Source organism: Corylus avellana, chromosome 3, assembly GCF_965113065.1.
Source record: "Corylus avellana chromosome 3, dhCorAvel1.hap1.2, whole genome shotgun sequence".
NCBI lineage: Eukaryota > Viridiplantae > Streptophyta > Magnoliopsida > Fagales > Betulaceae > Corylus > Corylus avellana.
In genome coordinates, this window is record NC_142492.1 from 16,296,284 (window position 1) to 16,319,509 (window position 23,226).

General features: G+C 38.8%; 2 long non-coding RNA genes and 1 other non-coding gene across 3 annotated transcripts; all 3 read right to left on the minus strand.

The window, feature by feature from the left end:
- Positions 1–1,764: 1,764 nt before the first annotated feature.
- On the minus strand, positions 1,765–1,870 carry LOC132176758 (small nucleolar RNA R71). The gene has a single exon (XR_009439611.1). It is a non-coding gene; the product is annotated as a small nucleolar RNA R71 (small nucleolar RNA).
- Positions 1,871–5,891: 4,021 nt separating this feature from the next.
- On the minus strand, positions 5,892–8,308 carry LOC148586859 (uncharacterized). The gene is made up of 3 exons (XR_015911802.1): positions 8,068–8,308; positions 7,204–7,254; positions 5,892–6,183 (listed from the first exon to the last, which is right to left on the minus strand). It is a non-coding gene; the product is annotated as an uncharacterized LOC148586859 (long non-coding RNA).
- Positions 8,309–12,775: 4,467 nt separating this feature from the next.
- On the minus strand, positions 12,776–15,071 carry LOC132166935 (uncharacterized). Its single transcript, XR_015911684.1, has 3 exons — positions 14,952–15,071; positions 14,088–14,138; positions 12,776–13,067 (listed from the first exon to the last, which is right to left on the minus strand). It is a non-coding gene; the product is annotated as an uncharacterized LOC132166935 (long non-coding RNA).
- Between the last annotated feature and the right edge of the window lie 8,155 nt (positions 15,072–23,226).

Genomic DNA, 23,226 nt, shown 5'->3' on the forward strand with positions numbered 1-23,226 from the left:
ATGATTTATTGCTTTTATTACTTGTCCTCATTTAATTGTTTAAAGACCCAATAAAGCGTATAATGTAAAATAAAGTAATGGAACAAGTGAATTAATAATAAAGAGTTAGTGGACAAAATCAATTAAGGACTTATAATATTATCTATATATTATTTACTTTACAGTATTTACATTCAGTCATTTCTTTTATGTCATTTAAATTTCTGTTCATATTTCTGGCGGTAAAGACTATTTGAGGTCATCCCCGAAATATGCATTTAACATTTACATTCAGTCATTTCTTTTATGTCATTTAAATTTCTGTTCATATTTCTGGCGGTAAAGACTATTTGAGGTCATCCCCGAAATATGCATTTAACATTTACATTCAGTCATTTCTTTTATGTCATTTAAATTTCTGTTCATATTTCTGGCGGTAAAGACTATTTGAGGTCATCCCCGAAATATGCATTTAACATTTACATTCAGTCATTTAACTAGTTATATATGACTATTTTATATTAATATAATAAAATGAGTAAGTAAAGATGAAGTGACGGATAATAAATAAATATAAAAAGATGAGTGTCTTTAAACAATGATATTATTGGAGAATGAACTAAGTATTGTTTGTATGTATGTATTATATGCAGAAGTGGAGCAGAATACTACACTAAGGAGAGTAAGTATGGATATACTTACTGAGTACTAGCTTTGTTTTATTGTTATAGGAATTCTTATTTTGTCTTATTGATATAATTTTACAATACAACTGCTGCATAATGTGTCTAATAAAATGGGCTGATAAGATAGCCACCTTAAGAACAAGCTGGGTGGATTGCCGCGAGGAACTGTCGGTATCTCAGTGGATGGGGGTATATAACCGTCCAAAAGGCCTAATATATAACTAAGCTGGGGCGGTGTAGTTACCAGCACCAAACAGGTAAACCTCTAAAGTGTGAGGGACATAACGGACGTAAGCGGGCTGAGAGCTCATGAGAAGAGGTCTGAAGAAAGATTATCATAAAACACAAACTAATCTGTCATTACGCTGCATTCACAACTCATTCATTATTATATATTTTAGTCTTTAATCTTATTTGTTCAAACTAGTCTTTTTAGTCTTTATATCTAGGAAAATAGATTACTCACTTGTTTGCCTATGTAAATATGATAACGTCATCTTTACATAGATCTTGATGCAGGAATAGAAAGTGAGGACGATGGTCCTTTTACTGGTTTTGATGGTTGATAGACCATCTGCTGCAGGATTTATGCTTACTCTATGGAGCAAGTCTCATTTATGTTAATCGCTTTTATTATGTATGGTGATGTGTGTAAACTTAATAGATATTACTATGTTAATTTAGGTGCCGTCTGTGGCATATATTTGGTACACCTAGTGTATACATATGTTGTAATGAAAACCATGTTTCTATTTTATTTAATAATATATCACCTCGAGGTATTTCAGTCAGCTCAACTGTGTTGTGTAAGTTATTCCTAGGTCATAGAAAAAGAAAAAAATATACATACTCCGCTGTAAGATTGTATTTTCTAAAGTTGCAGCGTCACGACTTCGATATTTGCTAGCTCAAATATCGGGGCGTTACAAGTTAAGGGCTAAAATATGAATATTTTGGCACTTAACAGTGGTAATCAATGTTGTTTAACAAACAACACCTATGTTTTGGTATAATTCCTTGCTTGCAGATTCCATTCATACTTGGGAAGAGTTGTCTAATAAGTTCCTAAAGAAGTTTTTTCCAGCTCAAAAGACAAGGCAGCTTAGAAGGGAGATTCAATCTTTACAACAAAGAGATGGAGACCTTTCCTTTGAAGCATGGGGACACTTCAATGAACTGCTTCTCAAATGTCCTCATCACAATCTACCTCAAGATGATTAGGTACAAGCTTTTTATGAAGGTTTAAATGACATTAACAAGGGTAATGTTGATTTAGCTTGTGGAGGTGTGCTTATGGAAAAAAGCAGTGAGGAAGCCATAGAGCTCTTCGAGACATTGAGTGAGCACTCCCAACAATTCTCATCCATACGGAGGCAAGGAGTAAAGAGCAAGGGCATGTATGAAGTAAACACAAATAACGGAGTGCAAAGTCAGATGGCTATCATGTAGAAGACATTAAATATCTTGTAAACTTTATGACTACTCAAAACATCTCTCCTGTTCAGCAAGCTACTCAACTCCAGGCATGTGCCATATGTTCTCATTCAAATCACACTACTGAGACTTGTCCTTTGTATCCATTTGCAGATCAGGAGAAAGCAAACTATGTGGGACAGAATAGTTATCCTCCCAAGGGCAGTAGAGGAACTCCCAACAAGCAGTCCAACTAGTTCAAGACTCAAAGAAGAATGACTTGGAGAGTATGATACTAACACTGGCGACTTCACAACAATGAATGATGACTTCACAAGAAGAGTTTATGGTGGAGCAAAGACAATTTTGGACAGATCAATGACAAGTCAATGCACAGACCAACCAATCTATACAAAAACTGAAAGCACAAATGGGGCAAATGGCCAGGGAGCTGAGTGAAAGAAAGTAGGGTAAATTTCCAGCCCAAACAATACCTAATCCAGAAGGTCACCAGGAACTGAAAGCTGTAACAACTCTCAGAAATGGCAAGATCATAGGAACTGAAGAGATAGCTCAAGCATCTCCAGAGGTAGCCTCCACATCCAAGGTTAGTAAAATGGAGAAGGTGAATGCACAACCCTTCCCTCAAAGGTTAGTAAAGCCAAAGAAAGAAAAACAACTTCTTGACATTTTTTAGACTTTGAGAAAAGTAGAGATTAACATTCCTTTATTAGATGCAATTAAACAAATTCCTTCATATGCCAAATTTTTAAAGGATTGTTGCACTAATAAAAGGAAGCCTCAGGAGCATGAAACAGTGGCTTTATGTTGTGCAAATATCTACCTAAATTAATAGGTAAATAATTGTACGTTTTACCTGCAAGTGCATAAGGTCAACATAGTAGTATATGGTGCAAGTACAGGATCATTCCCACGAGGATTGCTGAATTTTCGTTTAAAAATAAATTCCTTAAGTAAAACAAAGATTGATTGTCTAACTGATGATAATAAAAGGTAGGGCTTTGATATCCACCACTAATTATATTTAGCTAGTATAACAATATGCCAATGCTTTGATCATGTTATGCATATCTAATGTTTGTCAACCTAAGGGCATGGCGTATACTCCTAAGGCCATAGATTTCCCTAAGGAACGAGTTAGGTATGGTGTATACTCTAACTCTTTTCTTTTCAAAGGGATTTAGCATGATGTATACTAAGTTGTTCCTTAGGAAAGCATATGTTCTATGGAAATCGACAAACACATGAGGCCTAGGGCATGGCATATACTCCCGGTTCCCCATGTTGATTAACCCAAGAATCGCGGTGTGGATTCTTTTGTTACTTCTATTAAATCCAGGACTCGGCCATCCAAATTGATTTAACTAACTAGTCCATACCACATGCATATGTTGATAAAGCACACACATATGAGGAATTCATGCAAGTAGGTGTTAACCAAGTTAAATAGCACAACAAGATCATTACAAGGGTGCCAATATTGAAATATTAACTAAACATAACTAGAGCTTCAATCCCTACTAATTAAATTAGCTACACATAAAATTGATGTTAAACATCTTCATAAAGAAAAGAAAAGAAAGGAAAAGAATAAACCCGAGACTTGAACTTGAAGAGCTCCTATTCTTCACCTTACCAAGTATATCTATTCTAGAGGCTTAGGGGTCTATTTATAGGCTTTAGAAGTCCTTGACAAAGTAGTAAACCTAGGGATTTTGCAGGGTTTCAAAACCTATTACAATTGGGGGTTGGAAAACCCTAAATTGGAAAGAAAGACATTTTGGCCGCCACTTGATGTGTCTCATGCGCACGGGTGCGATCGATCGCAACCCGTGTAAGCTCGATCGCAGGTCTGCAATCGATCCTTCTTCTGTCATGTGCTCGATCGCTCCTAGCCTGATTTGTGTTTGATCTTCTCGGGTACTGCGCTCGATCGCAGGTACCCTGCGATCGATCACAGTGTCAGAGAGCTCCCAATTTTCCCAACTTCTCTTTTTTGAGCCCAAATCATCTAGATTTACTTTATTTTCTTCCAAAAGCCTACAAAAGTATGAAAAACATAAAAGGAAATTAAAATGACCTAATTAACCAAAACCAAAGGATTAAAACATGCAAGTTAAGGGCTGAAAATATGAATATTTTAGCACTTATCACACCCCCAAAGTTACATATTGCTAGTCCCTTAGCAATATACAACTAAAAACAAGAATGAAAAAATAGAACACAAAAGATAAATCCATATTTCGTGGGATGTACAATTGCATTTAGCGTATGCAACAAGCCTTTTAAACCCTAGTGGACGAGTGAAGTCTCGTGAGGGTTTTTCAGAAATGTTACCCATAAACATCATGCACAGTTCAAGTTAATTCAAAAATTAAAGCATCACTTCAAGATCATGATTTTCATTCATTAACAAGCTTAAAAAGATGAACTCCATCTTCATAATGAATTGGAATCTCGAGGTGCAATTACTTACAAAGGACATGCTAAAACATCACAAGTTCGAAAACAGTGTACAGTGAATTTAGCACAAAATTATGAGGCTTCCAAGTCTTTCCAATGTGTAATGTCTCCATGTCTCAAAATTCATTGAAATTCCTATTATAATGACACAATGACATATTCTTTTTCTCTTCCCTTTTTTTTTTTGGTCAGGTTGTGCAATGTTGGTTCCCTTTAGCTTTCTAACTGACCCTTGTAGCCAGTGTTAAGTCAATGGCTCCCAAACCAGGTGGTTTTAGGGCATTAGGTGTAGAGACACCCCTAAGGCCCTACTAACTCGAGTCGAAAAGGCTACAAAACCAACTAACCATGACATTGATCAAATCAACATTTTTCACCTTTTGACGTGAACACTCAATACTTTGAGGCAAGACGTCCAGTTACTCAGTGAAAAGCCATCAATGATCATTTATTTCACATCTTTTTTTTTTTCACAATATATGCCATAGTGTCATCTAATAAGTCATCCAATTTCATCCAAGATGCAGAAACACACATATCAGACCTCATGTCATACCTCACAGATTATGTGCTAATGTGCTTGTGTGATCAGATCAAACATGTGATTTCTCAATTGTCTTAAACAAGTAATCAAACTAACAGATTCACTCATCAGATCATGTGTTCAAAATTTTAAGCTCACTGTTGAAGTCAAGCCACAATTTTTTCTAGATCAACTTAAAATTTTCGAGCAAAGATGAACATGCATAAACTTTTTTTTTTTTTTTTTTTTTTCAAATAAACAAACAACACACAAAACAAATAACATGAAATTGGGACAAAGTGTGTGTGAACAATCATGCATGTATGCCCTTACCCCCAAACTTAAGTAACACATTGTCCTCAATGTGTCTAAGAAAAGGAAAGAATGTACTCGGGAGATGGTCGATATGATCTTGGAAAGCATGGCTCATAGCACACCCCCAAACTTGAAGTGAAGCATACTTGTCCCTACAAAATAAGAATACACACAAACAAGTAAAAAGGAACAAAACTAAAAGTAAATAAAAATTGAACTGAAAACACATTAAACAAAAGAAAAGGATAAACTATGGGGTGCCTCCCATGAGCGCTATGTGACGACCCGCTTGATTGAAACGAGACTAAATTTTTTTTTTTTTTTTTTTTTTTTTAAAACATTACCCACAACAAAGCGGATTGTCACAGTGGCATGGCGATACCGTAGTATGCCATGAACCCGTGCATTAACCTGTTTGCACAATATCATATGCCACACAGAGCTATATGCAACATCAGTAATTCATCAGAGTTTATATACTTGTAGCAGAATATAAATAACTTAAGATATAATATAACACATCAGAGCTGATTAATACATCTAAGTGATTAAAGCTTACATACAAAAGAATGGCTATACAAAAGTGTCACATGCGACACGAGCCATATACAAAATAACAATGTCTAAGCATATACATGTAAGCTCTACAAAAATGGGCTATTATCTAGTCCAACAAAATAACATTTGATGCAACTATGCTTCAAACGTTGTAGTAACCCAAATACATAGCTACTGGGTCATCCTCAATAATCCCCGCACCTGCATCAACATTAACCACATCGCCTGCACCACGGGGATCAACACCACCCATGATGCAGGCGGATTTGTGAGCCCGCCGTCTCCATGAAATAGAGACGCTCAGTAGTATAGAAATTACTAGGCTTTTCAAATAACCATCATTTGAAAATATACTTACAATTTAATTAGCTTAACAATAAAACATATTGATAGTCATCATTATCACAAAATCATATGCTATGCATGCTCATGCAACATCATCTTTTCATATCATCCATACATATACATATATATAACATCATCTCCTCATAACATCCGCCATGCATATATACATAACATAATATCATCTCCTCATGACATTCGCCATGCATATATACACCACATAACATCATCTCCTCATAACATTCGCCATGCATATATACATAATATAACATCATCTCCTCATAACATTCGACATGCATGTATACATAACATGACATCATCTCCTCATGACATCTACCACGCATGTATACATAATATAACATCATCTCCTCATAACATCCACCATACATATATACATAATATAACATCATCTCCTCATAGCATCCACCATACATATACATATATAGCATCATCTCCTTCATAACATCCACCATACATATATACATAATATAACATCATCTCCTCATAACATCCACCATACATATACATATATAGCATCATCTCCTTCATAACATCCAACATACATATACATATATAGCATCATCTCCTTCATAACATCCACCATACATATATACATAATATAACATCATCTCCTCATAACATCCACCATACATATACATATATAGCATCATCTCATTTATATCATCCATGCTCATGCTATAAATGCTCATAGGCTATTTTATGAATCATTTCATAGAATCATACTCATGACATAAACATCATTTTATCTCATAAGCTCATAAAAGCTCATAGAAACCTTTCATCAAATATTTCATGAAACATTATTAAATTGGCAAATGCATCACAAAACACATTTTAAACCTTAAAATATAGTATCTTTTGCCCAGTAAGTAAAATACTTACCTTGTTTAGTTGAGTACCCTCCAGTGAACTCTTGACTCAACCGCGATACACCTAAGCATTTACAACATAAACACATAATTAAGCTCTATTCTTAGCTTAACAACTCATACTCTATATAAAGATACTTGAGCACCACAAGTATCACATTCTATAGGTCATCCCAAATCTATTCAACTAAAGCCCTTAAAATCCTTTACTTACATTTAATACATATATATACACTAATGCATTAATTATCTAATAACTTAGTTACATTGAACTATGATTCTACATCGTAATATGTTAAATCACTAAATCTTGAGGCATATACATACACTCTAGGTTAAGCATTACACTTAATCCTATAATTATCAATTTCCATGGAACCCATGAAAATCTAGGATTAATTAACACTTTAAATATAATTAACCCATTCAAACAACATTCTTAGTGTTCACACACCTAAAACCCCAAATTAATACAATCCATGTAAAATTAGGGTTTATGCCCATATTTTACCAATAAGTAAAATTAGAGTTTCAACCCATAAATTAAATAACCCAAAACTTGAATAATGCATAGCAATCTACTACACATACAAGCCCCACATTAATTTTATGAATTAGGTTTTCTTATCAAATTTCTCCAATTTTCGAGCCTAATTAAAAATCCTCCAAATCATTGTGATTTCAAGCTTGGAATCCAATGGGTAGAACAAAATCTTAAAGAGAAACTAAAGATTTTAACAATATAACAAAATCCCCAAAATTCCTCTCAAGAACCCTAATTTTCGGACCCAAATCAAAGCCTCACAAATCTACACGATTTCTAGCTTCTAATCTCATGGGTAACACGAAAATTACAAGGAAAGACTAAAGATTTTACCTCTCAAGCACCCCTAGCCGGAACCCCTTCAAATTTCGTCACTTCCCTTTTCTTTTCTTTTTCTTCTTTCTTCTTCTCCTTCTTCTTTCTCTTTCTTTCTCCCAGCCAGCAGTACCCCTCTCTCTCTTTCTCTCAATCTGCAGCCCTTTCTCTCCCAATCTAGGCCATGTGTGTGGGTTTGTGGAAGGAGAAAGAGTGAGGGAAAATGGGAAAAAGGGGCTGCTGTGTGTGTGTGCGTGAATGAGGAGTGAGGGAGAAAGAAAGAAAGGAGGAAAGAAGGAAAAAATGGGGGGAAAAGTGGCTGCTGCAGGGGGCCCACCAAAAAAGCTTATATTATTATTATTATTTTGCATTTTTCTTTTAAAACCAAGGAGATAAGGTATCTCCAATGGCCAATAAAAATTTGACATGTGGCATAGGATAAGATTCTATTTCTATTATTCTAAATCATCTCATGTTTTATCTCATTAATTAATTTAGATTACTATGAAATTATTAATAACAAACTTCGATGTGAACCGTGAGTCTCGGTCTGACACAATAGAAACTGGAACTCCATGCAAACGGACTATCTCACGAACATATAATTCTGCCAACTTCTCCAAAGAGTCAGTGATCTTGATTGGGAGGAAGTGAGCACTCTTCGTCAACCTGTCGACAACCACCCATATAGCATCTTGTCGACTAGGCGCCCTAGGTAACCCAACCACAAAATCCATAGCGATTTGGTCCCATTTCCACATCGGGACATCAAGTGGCTGAAGTGGCCCTGCCGGCCGCTGATGTTCTGCTTTAACAAGTTGGCACGAAGGACATCGTGCAACATACTCAGCTACATTACGCTTCATGCCACGCCACCAGAACTTCTTCTTCAAGTCTTGGTACATCTTGGTGTTCCCAGGGTGAATTGTATACCATGTTTGATGTGCTTCGTCAAGGATTTCTCTCCTTAACTCGGCATCATTTGGTACAACCGTCCGGCCATCTTTGGTCTTCAACATACCCTTAGAGGTGATTTGAAATTCTAGGACTTCTCCATTCCTAGCTTCCTCTATAAGCTTTTTCAGCTCTTCATCATTCTCTTGTGCTAATCTGATTCTTTCTCTAGTTAACGGTTGCACCACCAAAGCTGCAAGGGTTGGTGATTCACCAACCAACGTACTATTAATTTGTACCACAGCAAATTGTTGCGCCAACTCATCAAGGGTTGTAGATGTATCAACCTCTGCATCACGGGATTTTCGGCTTAGCGCATCAGCCACAACATTGGCTTTACCGGGATGGTAAAATACTTGACTGTCATAATCCTTTATCAACTCTAACCACCTTCTTTGTCTCATATTCAGATCCTTTTGTGTAAAGAGGTACTTGAGACTCTGGTGATCAGTGTGAATCTCACACCACGCACCATAAAGATAATGCCTCCAAATCTTCAAGGCATGAACCACTGCTGCTAACTCCAAATCATGAGTAGGATAGTTCTTTTCATGATCTTTCAGTTGTCTTGAGGCATATGCTACAACTCTGCCCTCTTGCATTAACACGCATCCCAATCCCTTCCGCGACGCATCCGTATAGACTACATACCCAACAGATTCGTTAGGTAGAGTAAGCACAGGTGCTGTCACCAACCTCTGTTTCAGTTCTTGAAAGCTTGCTTCACATTCATCGCTCCATACATATGGGGCATTCTTCCTTGTAAGAGCGGTAAGAGGCCCTGACAAAGTAGAGAATCCATTAATGAACCTTCGGTAGTACCCAGCTAATCCCAAGAAACTACGAATCTCTCGGGCATTTGATGGTCTTTCCCATTCTACAATTGCTTCGATCTTCCTTGGATCCACTGAAACCCCATCTTTAGAGATCACATGTCCCAAAAATGCTACTTCTTCTAACCAGAATTCACACTTCTTGAGCTTGGCGTACAACTTCTTTTCTCTTAGCACTTCCATCACTGTCTTCAAATGCTCTTCATGCTTTACATGATTTGCCGAATAGACTAAAATGTCATCAATGAATACGACAACAAATGAGTCTAGGTACTTATGGAATACTCGATTCATCAAATCCATAAATACCGACGGTGCATTCGTCAAACCAAACGGCATAACCAAGAATTCATAGTGGCCATACCTTGTGCGAATAGCTGTCTTCGGCACATCTTCCTCCCGTACCCTAAGCTGATGATATCCCGATAGGAGGTCTATCTTCGAGAATACCGAAGCACCCTTGAGTTGGTCAAACAAATCATCAATTCGAGGCAAAGGATACTTATTCTTAATTGTTACCCGGTTTAATTCCCGATAGTCTATGCACAACCGCATAGAACCATCCTTCTTCTTCACAAACAAAACTGGTGCTCCCCACGGAGACACACTTGGACGAATAAAACCTCGATCTAACAACTCCTGTAGTTGCTCCTTTAACTCTTTCAATTCAGCTGGAGCCATACGGTATGGTGCTTTGTGAATTGGCTGAGCCCCAGGTACTAAGTCAATGGTAAACTCAACCTCACGGTCTGGAGGCAAATCCGTAGCCTCAGCAAACACATCTGGATAGTGACGTACTACAGGTATATCTTCTAGTTTATGTTCAACCTTGGGCTTAGCTAACACATAAGCCAAGTAAGCTTGAGCACCTTTCCTGACATCCCTTCTTGCTTGGACTGCTGAGAGAAGTGGTGGAGTAGCTCGTACACTAGACCCACAAAATCTGAATTTCTCATTACCACTTGTATGGAACACTATTTCCTTCTTCCGACAATCGATCTTGGCTCCATACTTTGCAAGCCAATCCATACCAAGAATGATATCGAATCCAAGCATCCCAAACACCGCTAATTTAGCCGGTAGGGTCCTCCCTCCTACAAGAATAGGACAATTTTCTACACATTTCCTACATGTCACTGCACTACCAATAGGTGTAGACACACTTATGTTTTGCTCTAGTGATCTTGTACTCAAATTACATAGCTTCACATATGTAGATGAAATGAATGAATGTGTGGCACCCGAGTCAAACAATACACAAGCAAGGTTACCATACAAAGGAATAGTACCTGTGACGACATTGATGTTGTTCCCTTCAGTTGCAACTTTTTCTGGAGTAAGCGAGTAGACACGTGCCTGAGCAGGTCGCTTGGGCTGAAAACTGGCGGCTAGTGCTTTTTGACCCTCTGTAGTACCCATAGGACAGTCCTTGACGTAGTGGCCAATCTTCCCACACCGGAAACAGCTACCAGTCCCTACCCTGCATACTCCATGATGAGGCTTACCACACTTGCTACAGGGGTGATTCTTCTGGCTTCCATAGCTCTGAGGAACACTTCTCTTCATAGATGCCCTTGAACTACTACCACCCACAGCTTGCCTCTTGGGTGGAAACGCAGTTTGAGGCATTGATCTCTTCTTTTGTACATACTCTGCAGCTACTTCCTTAATAGCTTGCTCAGCTATCATGGCGGTGTGTACAGCCTTCGGGTATTCCTTGATTTCGAGGATAGAAATCCTCTCCTTGATGCGCGCAGATAAACCATCTAAGAACTTTTCAGCTTTGGCCCGTTCATTAGGGATAAGAGTGGGGGCATACCTCGACAATTCCATGAACCTTGTGGAGTATTGGGAGACAGTCATGTTGCCCTGGGTGAGGGTTAGGAATTCCTTGGCCCACAGCTGTTGTTGGACACGAGGGACATATTGATCGTAGAACTTCTCTTTAAAGTGCGCCCATGTTATTGGGACATCATCCCCCAACTGTGCTTTCAGATGGACCTTTGTGGGATCCCACCACTTGGATGCTTCACCTGTGAGTTTCAAACCCACATACTCTACCATCTCTGCATCGGTACACTTAAGGGCTACCATCAACTTCTGCGTTGTTTCAAACCAGTAATCAGCTTCCCTAGGGCCTTCATGCCCTGTAAATGCTTGTGAGTTGTGCTTAAAGAAGGTCTCTGAAGGACACCCTTCTCTTCTCTCCTGGCGTTGACCATTGGCCATAATCTCAGCCATACAACGCGCTACCTCTGCCAAGGAGTGTGCTATCTCAGGAACACCCGGCGGTGGAGGAGGAGGAGGAGGAGGAGGTGGAGGAGGAGGAGGAGGAGGAGGGGGAGGTGGAGGTGGTGGAGGTGGTAACCTTTCACCACGATCCTGTATAATCCTCAGCCTCCCATAACGACGTGGGGGTCGTCTCGGTGGCATCAGTCTGCGAGATTATGCAGGTCAGTGCAAAAGGAACCACATAGACAACAACAAATCGCAAATATGCACATAAAGCAAAACTACGATACACCCATACAAACAAAACAATCATAATCTCATAAAAGTTTCAACTTATTAGATTTTCTTGAAACCTTTAAAATCCCTATAGCTCTGGTGTTATTCTTAAACTAACACTAGACTCAACTTTATGAACCTAGCTGCTCATGATATAATACTCACTATGGTAGCAAGTTCCCTAAAGAACTTGGTACCATTCGCTCTGATACCAATTTCTGTGACGACCCGCTTGATTGAAACGAGACTAATTTTTTTTTTTTTTTTTTTTTTTAAAACATTACCCACAACAAAGCGGATTGTCACAGTGGCATGGCGATACCGTAGTATGCCATGAACCCGTGCATTAACCTGTTTGCACAATATCATATGCCACACAGAGCTATATGCAACATCAGTAATTCATCAGAGTTTATATACTTGCAGCAGAATATAAATAACTTAAGATATAATATAACACATCAGAGCTGATTAATACATCTAAGTGATTAAAGCTTACATACAAAAGAATGGCTATACAAAAGTGTCACATGCGACACGAGCCATATACAAAATAACAATGTCTAAGCATATACATGTAAGCTCTACAAAAATGGGCTATTATCTAGTCCAACAAAATAACATTTGATGCAACTATGCTTCAAACGTTGTAGTAACCCAAATACATAGCTACTGGGTCATCCTCAATAATCCCCGCACCTGCATCAACATTAACCACATCGCCTGCACCACGGGGATCAACACCACCCATGATGCAGGCGGATTTGTGAGCCCGCCGTCTCCATGAAATAGAGACGCTCAGTAGTATAGAAATTACTAGGCTTTTCAAATAACCATCATTTGAAAATATACTTACAATTTAATTAGCTTAACAATAAAACATATTGATAGTCATCATTATCACAAAATCATATGCTATGCATGCTCATGCAACATCATCTTTTCATATCATCCATACATATACATATATATAACATCATCTCCTCATAACATCCGCCATGCATATATACATAACATAATATCATCTCCTCATGACATTCGCCATGCATATATACACCACATAACATCATCTCCTCATAACATTCGTCATGCATATATACATAATATAACATCATCGCCTCATAACATTCGCCATGCATGTATACATAATATGACATCATCTCCTCATGACATCTACCACGCATGTATACATAATATAACATCATCTCCTCATAACATCCATCATACATATATACATAATATAACATCATCTCCTCATAGCATCCACCATACATATACATATATAGCATCATCTCCTTCATAACATCCACCATACATATATACATAATATAACATCATCTCCTCATAACATCCACCATACATATACATATATAGCATCATCTCCTTCATAACATCCAACATACATATACATATATAGCATCATCTCCTTCATAACATCCACCATACATATATACATAATATAACATCATCTCCTCATAACATCCACCATACATATACATATATAGCATCATCTCATTTATATCATCCATGCTCATGCTATAAATGCTCATAGGCTATTTTATGAATCATTTCATAGAATCATACTCATGACATAAACATCATTTTATCTCATAAGCTCATAAAAGCTCATAGAAACCTTTCATCAAATATTTCATGAAACATTATTAAATTGGCAAATGCATCACAAAACACATTTTAAACCTTAAAATATAGTATCTTTTGCCCAGTAAGTAAAATACTTACCTTGTTTAGTTGAGTACCCTCCAGTGAACTCTTGACTCAACCGCGATACACCTAAGCATTTACAACATAAACACATAATTAAGCTCTATTCTTAGCTTAACAACTCATACTCTATATAAAGATACTTGAGCACCACAAGTATCACATTCTATAGGTCATCCCAAATCTATTCAACTAAAGCCCTTAAAATCCTTTACTTACATTTAATACATATATATACACTAATGCATTAATTATCTAATAACTTAGTTACATTGAACTATGATTCTACATCGTAATATGTTAAATCACTAAATCTTGAGGCATATACATACACTCTAGGTTAAGCATTACACTTAATCCTATAATTATCAATTTCCATGGAACCCATGAAAATCTAGGATTAATTAACACTTTAAATATAATTAACCCATTCAAACAACATTCTTAGTGTTCACACACCTAAAACCCCAAATTAATACAATCCATGTAAAATTAGGGTTTATGCCCATATTTTACCAATAAGTAAAATTAGAGTTTCAACCCATAAATTAAATAACCCAAAACTTGAATAATGCATAGCAATCTACTACACATACAAGCCCCACATTAATTTTATGAATTAGGTTTTCTTATCAAATTTCTCCAATTTTCGAGCCTAATTAAAAATCCTCCAAATCATTGTGATTTCAAGCTTGGAATCCAATGGGTAGAACAAAATCTTAAAGAGAAACTAAAGATTTTAACAATATAACAAAATCCCCAAAATTCCTCTCAAGAACCCTAATTTTCGGACCCAAATCAAAGCCTCACAAATCTACACGATTTCTAGCTTCTAATCTCATGGGTAACACGAAAATTACAAGGAAAGACTAAAGATTTTACCTCTCAAGCACCCCTAGCCGGAACCCCTTCAAATTTCGTCACTTCCCTTTTCTTTTCTTTTTCTTCTTTCTTCTTCTCCTTCTTCTTTCTCTTTCTTTCTCCCAGCCAGCAGTACCCCTCTCTCTCTCTTTCTCTCAATCTGCAGCCCTTTCTCTCCCAATCTAGGCCATGTGTGTGGGTTTGTGGAAGGAGAAAGAGTGAGGGAAAATGGGAAAAAGGGGCTGCTGTGTGTGTGTGCGTGAATGAGGAGTGAGGGAGAAAGAAAGAAAGGAGGAAAGAAGGAAAAAATGGGGGGAAAAGTGGCTGCTGCAGGGGGCCCACCAAAAAAGCTTATATTATTATTATTATTTTGCATTTTTCTTTTAAAACCAAGGAGATAAGGTATCTCCAATGGCCAATAAAAATTTGACATGTGGCATAGGATAAGATTCTATTTCTATTATTCTAAATCATCTCATGTTTTATCTCATTAATTAATTTAGATTACTATGAAATTATTAATAACAAACTTAATAATTATCTTGGGCGTTACACGCTAAGTTTTACGTCTTCAGCCAGACAGTGGTCCTAGCTTCTTGCTGTCTAGAAGTAGATGTTCCAGATGGTGGTGGCAAACGGCTAAGGATGGACCGCATCAATTCTTCCAAGGCAGCTAATCGTTGATCCATTAGTACTTTATCTTCCTGAGCCTCCCTTCTTTGATTAGCTAGCTCTCTTCGAAGGCCCGCCATCTCTTCACAAAGGGAGCGGTATTGTGCGGCTTGAAAAATGATTGGGGCCTCCTCCTCCTCTGCCGCTGCCGGCTCAGCTGCCGATTCATCTTCGGCCATTGGCTCGGCCTCACTCTCTTCCTCACCAACTACTAGTGCGAGAGGTGCCCGGGGCATATGGGAGCAGCTCTTGTTCTAATGGTGAATGCCAAATATGGGAGTGGTAGTGACTAGCTCATCAGCTGTGGTGCCCTTGATGCCTTTCTTCCGGAGGATATAAGTGATGAGGTATGGAAAAGGCAACCCCCATGAATGAGTGGACTCCGCTCCCCCAATGTGCACTCCATTCCAAAATTTATGTATTTGGTTCCAAATGATGTCGGGAATGGAGTACCAAGCATCCTTGTGGAAGGCGTAGAGAGTTTCGAGAAATTGATCACGCCTTTGAGTTTTGTGTCCCAAGGGGAAGGCATTGCGGTGTAGTATGGAGTCCACAAACCAAAGCCTTCGAGGTAGCTTGGACTGGCTACCTGCATTATGGTGGGCATCAACATAGTGCCCTTGGCACATGTCCTCAATGATTTCCGCCACATAGTATCAGGGCAGTTGCTCGGCAAGATGTGTGGCTTCTGGAGGATGTTCATCATTGCGTTGAAGGGCGGCGGCAATGTCGGCCCTAGTCACATCAATAACTTGGCCTTGCACCTTTGACGAGAGAGCAACCGAATTGTCACAGTCATGGGAAAGTTTGGCAGAGAATTCAATGACCAACTTCCGGTAGGCAGTGGAGGTGACTAGTTTGAATAGCTTCTTGAGTCCCCTTCGCTTAAACTCGGCGACCGCCCATTGAGTCACCTCATGGTTTTGAAAGTCTTCGCTAATGGCGAAGGTAGTTTCAAACAGTAGCTCCCGCTCTTCAAAAGCGGGCGGGGGAGAAATAGCTTAGGCCTCGGACCCACAGGAGGATGAAGCACGGGTTCTAGGCAGTTTGAACTTGAGTGGGGATTTTTATCGAACAGTTGGTGTGCACTAGAGATGGTCAAGTTTTCAATACAAGGCAACACCGCTCAAAACCCCCTGCAAACACACAAAAACCAACACAGATCGACAATCTAGGTGTATAAACACCCACACTGTGCTAAAATTGAAAAGAAAAAATGGGGATAGGGGTGGTCGGAGTTGGGTTGTTGATGGGAATGGTGAAGGGGTTGTGGGTAATGTGGTGGAAAAGTGGTGGTATGGTGGTATGGTGGCCAGAGAGGTGATCCGTGTGGTGGTTGTGTGGTGGAAATCGTGAAAAATAGGAGAAAAATGGGAGTAAGAGTGTGTTGGAGGTGGGTGTAGGGAGAACTTGTACGGCGCCAGGAGAAAGAGTTGTGGGGCAAGGGGGAAAAGTGACCTAAAATTGGTCACGTGCCCTGCTGTTCGAGTGTGCTCGATCGCATTCGGCCAAAGGTGTGCGTGTGTGGGTGATGTGCGCTCGATCGCACCCGAGGTACGTTCGATCGCACTAACAGAATGTTTAAGGCCATCACTCAGTCACTGCGCTCGATCGCATACTTGTTGCAATCGTTCGTACCAACAGAATGTCAAAACTTTTATTTTTTATTTTTTTTATATACCTTATGGACAACAATGAATATGTACCGCCTTTAGTGGCCTCAGTACCACTGTTTTGAGTAGATGCGCTTGAGGTTGTGGACTGCTCAAATGTGTCTACTTGTGACTGTAATGTTTCTAGTGTGAAGAGTTGCACTTGAGCTCTTCAGAATTTGGCTCAAGTGCCCTTGGTGGTGTAGGAATAGGACCTCTAAGAACTGTGGCTGCCTTCAGCTACTGGTGACTCCCTAGGTTAGGTATTGTTTAAGCTGGAAATTCTCCCTACTTCCTCTCACTCAGCTCCTTTGCCATCTGACCCATTTGCACTTCCAGTCTTTGAATGGCTTGATCAGTCTTTGTATTGAATATTTTTTGATCAGCCTTGAATTGCTGTTGTGAAGTCCCCAGGTTGTGTATCATATTCTCCAGTTGGTTCATCTTTGACTCTTGAGTTGGTTGGCTTGCTTGTTGGGGCTCTTTCTGCTGTCCTTGATTATTACTCCAAGAGAAATTTGGATGGTTGCGCCATCCTGGATTGTAAGTATTGGAGTATGGGTTGTTCTTGTGGGGGTAATTGTTTTGTCCCACAAAATTCACCTCTTCTTGCTCTGCAAAAGGACACATCTCAGTGGTGTGATCTAAATGGGAACAAATAGCACATACTTGGATTGATGTGTCCTGTTGCAGAGGGGAGATTTTCTGAGCAGTCATGGCCTTGACAATCATGTCCAACTTCTTTTCTACAGCAACAAACTGATTGGTTGATCCCCCATTGAGGTTTACTTCATACATGCCCTTGCTTTTGATTCCTCTCCTTCCTCTTGAACAGAATTGTTGTGAATGCTCACTTAATGTTTCAAAAAGTTCCACAACCTCCTCGCTACTCTTCTCCATAAGTGTTCCTCCACAAGCTGAATCAACCATCCCTTTGTTAGTATCATCTAATCCTTCATAGAAAATTTGTACCTACTCATCTTGACGGATGTTGTGATGTGGGCACTTTAGAAGCAAGGAATTGAAGTGATCCCAGCCCTCAAAGAACAAATCTCCGTCTCGTTGTTGGAACATTTGAAGTTCCCTTTTAAGTTGTTTTGTCTTCTGGGCTGGGAAAAACCTCTTCAGAAACTTGGTGGTTAATTCTTCCCATTATGGATAGAATCTGCAAGCAAGGAATTGTACCACAGTTTAGCATTATCTTTCAAAGAGAAGGGAAGAGGACTAACCTGAGTCTCTCTGGAGTTAGGCCTTGGACATGCTGCAACTTGCATAAATCAAAGAATTCTTTAAGATGCAAGTTAGGATCCTCAGTAGCTGTGCTCTGAAGTGAGTCAATGCATTAAGGATTTGAGGAGAGATATAATAGCTGCCATCCACCTCCGGTTGATATACTATGCATGAGGGTTGATGGAGGTTTGCTGGGACATATGCCTGCTTCATTGCTCTCCTCACCCGTGGTGGATTTGCCTCTAATGGTCTAGGCCCAATTGGATTCTCTTGCAAACCTTCCATATCAATTTCTTCTTCTTCTTCTTTGTCTCTAGGTCGTTGTTGAATTGTCCATTCAATTTCAGGATCGAGTGGAAGAACGGTTAAGGCTTGAGATCGATGACCTTGCATCAACTGAATTACTTTTTCAGTCAAGCAACTTCAGTGCTGCTGGTCCGGATGCTCCCTGGAAGTACGCTCGATCGTAATGCGCTCGATCATACTTGGCTGACGATTAATCGCAATCACAGAATGGCAATTCGTAACCTAAAACAGAAAACATAAAAGTTAGGGAAAACGAAAATTCTTTTTGATTTTTGATAACAACTAAATTAAAAATTGAAAATTAAAATAACACAGCTAAAGGAAAATAAATCTAAACAAAATTCGCCACAATCCCCGGGAACGGCGCCAAAAACTTGTTGTGCAAATATCTACCTAAATTAATGGGTAAATAATTGTACATTTTACCTGCAAGTGCACAAGGTCAACATTGTAGTATATGGTGCAAGTACAGGATCATTCCCACGAGGATTGCTGAATTTTTGTTTAAAAATAAATTCCTTAAGTAAAACAAAGATTGATTGTCTAACTGATGATAATAAAAGGTAGGGCTTTGATATCCACCACTAATTATATTTAGCTAATATAACAATATGACAATGCTTTGATCTTGTTATGCATATCTAATGTTTGTCAACCTAAGGGCATGGTGTATACTCCTAAGGCTATAGATTTCCCTAAGCAAGGAGTTAGACATGGCGTATACTCTAACTCTTTTCTTTTCTAAGAGATTTAGCATGATGTATACTAAATTGTTCTTTAGGAAAGCATATGTTCTATGGAAATTGACAAACACATGAGGCCTAGGGCAGGGCATATACTCCTGGTTCCCCATGTTGGTTAACCCAAGAATCACGGTGTGGATTCTTTTGTTACTTCTATTAAACCTAGGACTCGGCCATCCAAATTGATTTAACTAACTAGTCCATACCACATGCATATGTTGATCAGGCACAAGCTACACATAAAATTGATGTTAAACATCTTCATAAAGAAAAGAAAAGAAAGGAAAAGAATAAACCTGAGACTTGAACTTGAAGAGCTCCTATTCTTCTGCTTACCAAGTATATCTATTCTAGAGGCTTAAGGGTCTGTTTATAGACTTTAAAAGTCCTTGACAAAGTAGTAAACCTAGGGATTTCATAGGGTTTCAAAACCTATTACAATTGGGAGTTGGCAAACCCTAATATGGAAAGAAAGACATTCTGTCCACCACTTCATGTGTCTTATGCGCACGGTTATCACAACCCGTGTGTGCTCGATCGCAGACCTGCGATCGATCCTTCTCCTGTAATGCGCTCGATCGCTCTTGGCCTGATTTGTGTTTGATCTTCTTGAGTACTGCGCTCGATCGTAGGTACCCTGTGATTGATCGCAGTGTCAGAGAGCTCCCAATTTTCCCGACTTCTCTTTTTGAGCCCAAATCATCTAGATTTACTTCATTTTCTTCCAAAAGCCTACAAAAGTATAAAAAACGTAAAAAGGAATTAAAATGACCTAATTAACCAAAACCAAAGGATTAAAACATGCAAGTTAAGGACTGAAAATATGAATATTTTAGCACTTATCACTTTAACAGATGAGGTAAGCGCAATGCTGTAAAGAAAACTACCACCAAAGCTAAAAGATCTAGGTAGTTTTACCATTTCTTGCAGGATAAGAGATCATCTTTTTGTGCGTTCATTGCTGGATCTAAGAGCAAGGGTCAATTTGCTGCCACACACTGTGTCTGAGATACTAGGTTTGGGGGAGCTTCAACCAACTTCTATCACCTTGCAATTGGCAGATAGAAGCATCAAAAAACCAAGAGGTAGACTTGAGGATGTCTTGGTAAAGTTAGGTGAATTTATTTTACCAACTGATTTCATTGTTTTAGATATGGAAGAATCCCCTATGCCATTGCCCTTGCCTATCATCTTAGGGAGACCCTTTATGAGAACTGCTTTATGAGAACTGTTGATACAAAAATTTGTGTTAAAAATGGTACTGTAAGTATGAAGGTAAATGATGAGAAGTTAGAATTTAAAATATTTGATGCATTGAAATTACCTCAAGATGATCTGGAATGCTTTAATGTATGTATGATCCAAGGTGTTGTTGATGAAGTTTTTCAGGTCCATCACATAGATCCATTGGAGGCCACCCTCACTCACAGTTTCACAAAGCAGGACATTAAGCCAGATCTTGAAGATGTTATCGATGACATCATTGAAGATGTGCACCTCCTTGAGGCCTCTCCACCATATTCAAGTAAGTACATTTCTCCCTTGGAAACTCTTATGCCTACTAATACTACTCTTGTCCCTCCTATTGTCCAGGCACCAAAATTGGAATTGAAGCAGTTGCCACAGCATCTAACATATGCTTACTTGGGAGAGAACAAGACACTACGTGTGATAGTTGCTGCAAATCTAAGTTTTGGGGAAGAAGAGAAGCTGTTAAGAGTTCTTAGAGAGCATAAAACTGCTTTGGGATGGACTATTGTTGACATCAAGGAAATAAATTCAGCCAAGTGCATGCATCAAATCTTCCTTGAGGACAAAGCAAAGCCAACCAAAGATGCACAAAGAAGACTTAACCCACATATGAAGGAGGTAGTCAAGGCAGAAGTATTGAAACTATTGGATGTTGGCATTATCTACCCCATCTCAAAGAGTAAGTGGGCAAGTCCAGTTCAAGTAGTTCCAAAGAAAAGTGGGATCACAGTGGTGAAGAATGAAGACGACAAGCTGATACCTACAAGAATAACCACTAGTTTGAGGGTATGCATCGACTACAGAAGGCTGAACAAGGTGACCAGAAAAGATCACTTCCCTCTACCCTTCATTGATCAGATGCTAGAGACGTTAGCTAGCCATAGATACTACTACTTCTTGGATGGGTACAGTGGCTACAACCAGATTGCAATAGCACTAGAGGACCAAGAGAAGACCACCTTCACATATCCTTTTGGCACATTTGCTTATAGAACGATGCCATTTGGATTATGCAATGCACCAACCACCTTTCAAAGATGCATGATGAGCATTTTCTCGGACATGGTGGAGAAATTCATTGTGGTATTTATGGGTGATATTAGTGTTTTTGGTTCTAATTTTGATGAATGCCTTAATCATCCGAAGAGTGTCCTCAAGAGATGTGAAGAATGCAATTTAGTGCTCAATTGGGAAAAATGCCACTTCATGGTTCAACAAGGCATTGTGTTGGGTATTCCATTTCCAGTAAGGGCAATTAGGTGGATAAGGCCAAGATTGACTTCATCTCCAAACTCCCTCCTCCTATGATAGCAAACGGTGTAAGAAGTTTTCTTGGACATGATGGGTACTATAGAAGGTTCATCAAGGATTTCTCCATGATCTAGACCCCTCTGTGCATTGCTAGCCAAGGATGCCAAGTTTGAATGGTCTGAAGAATGTATAAATGCTTTCAACACACTGAAAAAGCTGTTCACATCTACACCAATAATGATGGAACCTGATTGGAACTTCCCATTTGAGCTCATGTGTGATGCCAGTGATTTGCCTTGGGAGTTGTCTTAGGTCAAAGACTCAATAAGGTACCTCATGCTATTTATTATGCTTATAGAACATTGAATGATGCTCAGCTAAATTATTCTAATACTATGAAAGAATTGTTAGCCGTTATATTTGCTTTGGAGAAGTTTAGATCATACTTGACTGGTTCTAAGGTTAGAGTATTCACTGACCATGCTGCTTTGAGATATTTGTTTGCCAAGAAAGATGCAAAGCCTAGATTAATCAGATGGGTACTATTACTGCAAGAGTTTGACCTTGAATTTAGAGATAAGAAGGGAAGTGAGAATATGGCGGCAGATCACCTATCCAGGCTACTTCATGAAGAAGAAGGAGAAGAGCTTTTCCTTTGAATGAAAACTTCCCAGATGAGCAGTTATTTACAGTAGATGCCACACTTCTATGGTATGCAGATATTGTTAATTATATAACTACCAAAGCTTTTCCTCCAGGTATGTCTAGTCAAGAAAGGAAGAGGTTGATGTCTATATTTAGACACTACCATTGGGATGACCCCTATCTATTCAAATTCTGCCTTTATCAAATCATCAGAAGGTGTGTTCCAGAGGAGGAGCACTTGAACATATTGTAGCATTGCCATCAGTTTGCTTGTGGAAGACACTTTAGGGCCAAGAGAACTGCTCTTCAGGTATTACAATCTGGTTTTTATTGGCCTAATGTGTTTAAAGATGCCTTTTTGTTTTGCAGCTTTTGTGATAGATGCTCGAGGACAGGTAACATCTTATCCAGAAATTAGATGCCATTGCAAAACATTCAAGTGGTACAGCTCTTTGATATATGGGGTACTGACTTCGTGGATCCATTTCCTAACTCATATGGCTATTTACATATTTTTGTGGGTGTGGATTATTGTTAAGTGCCAAA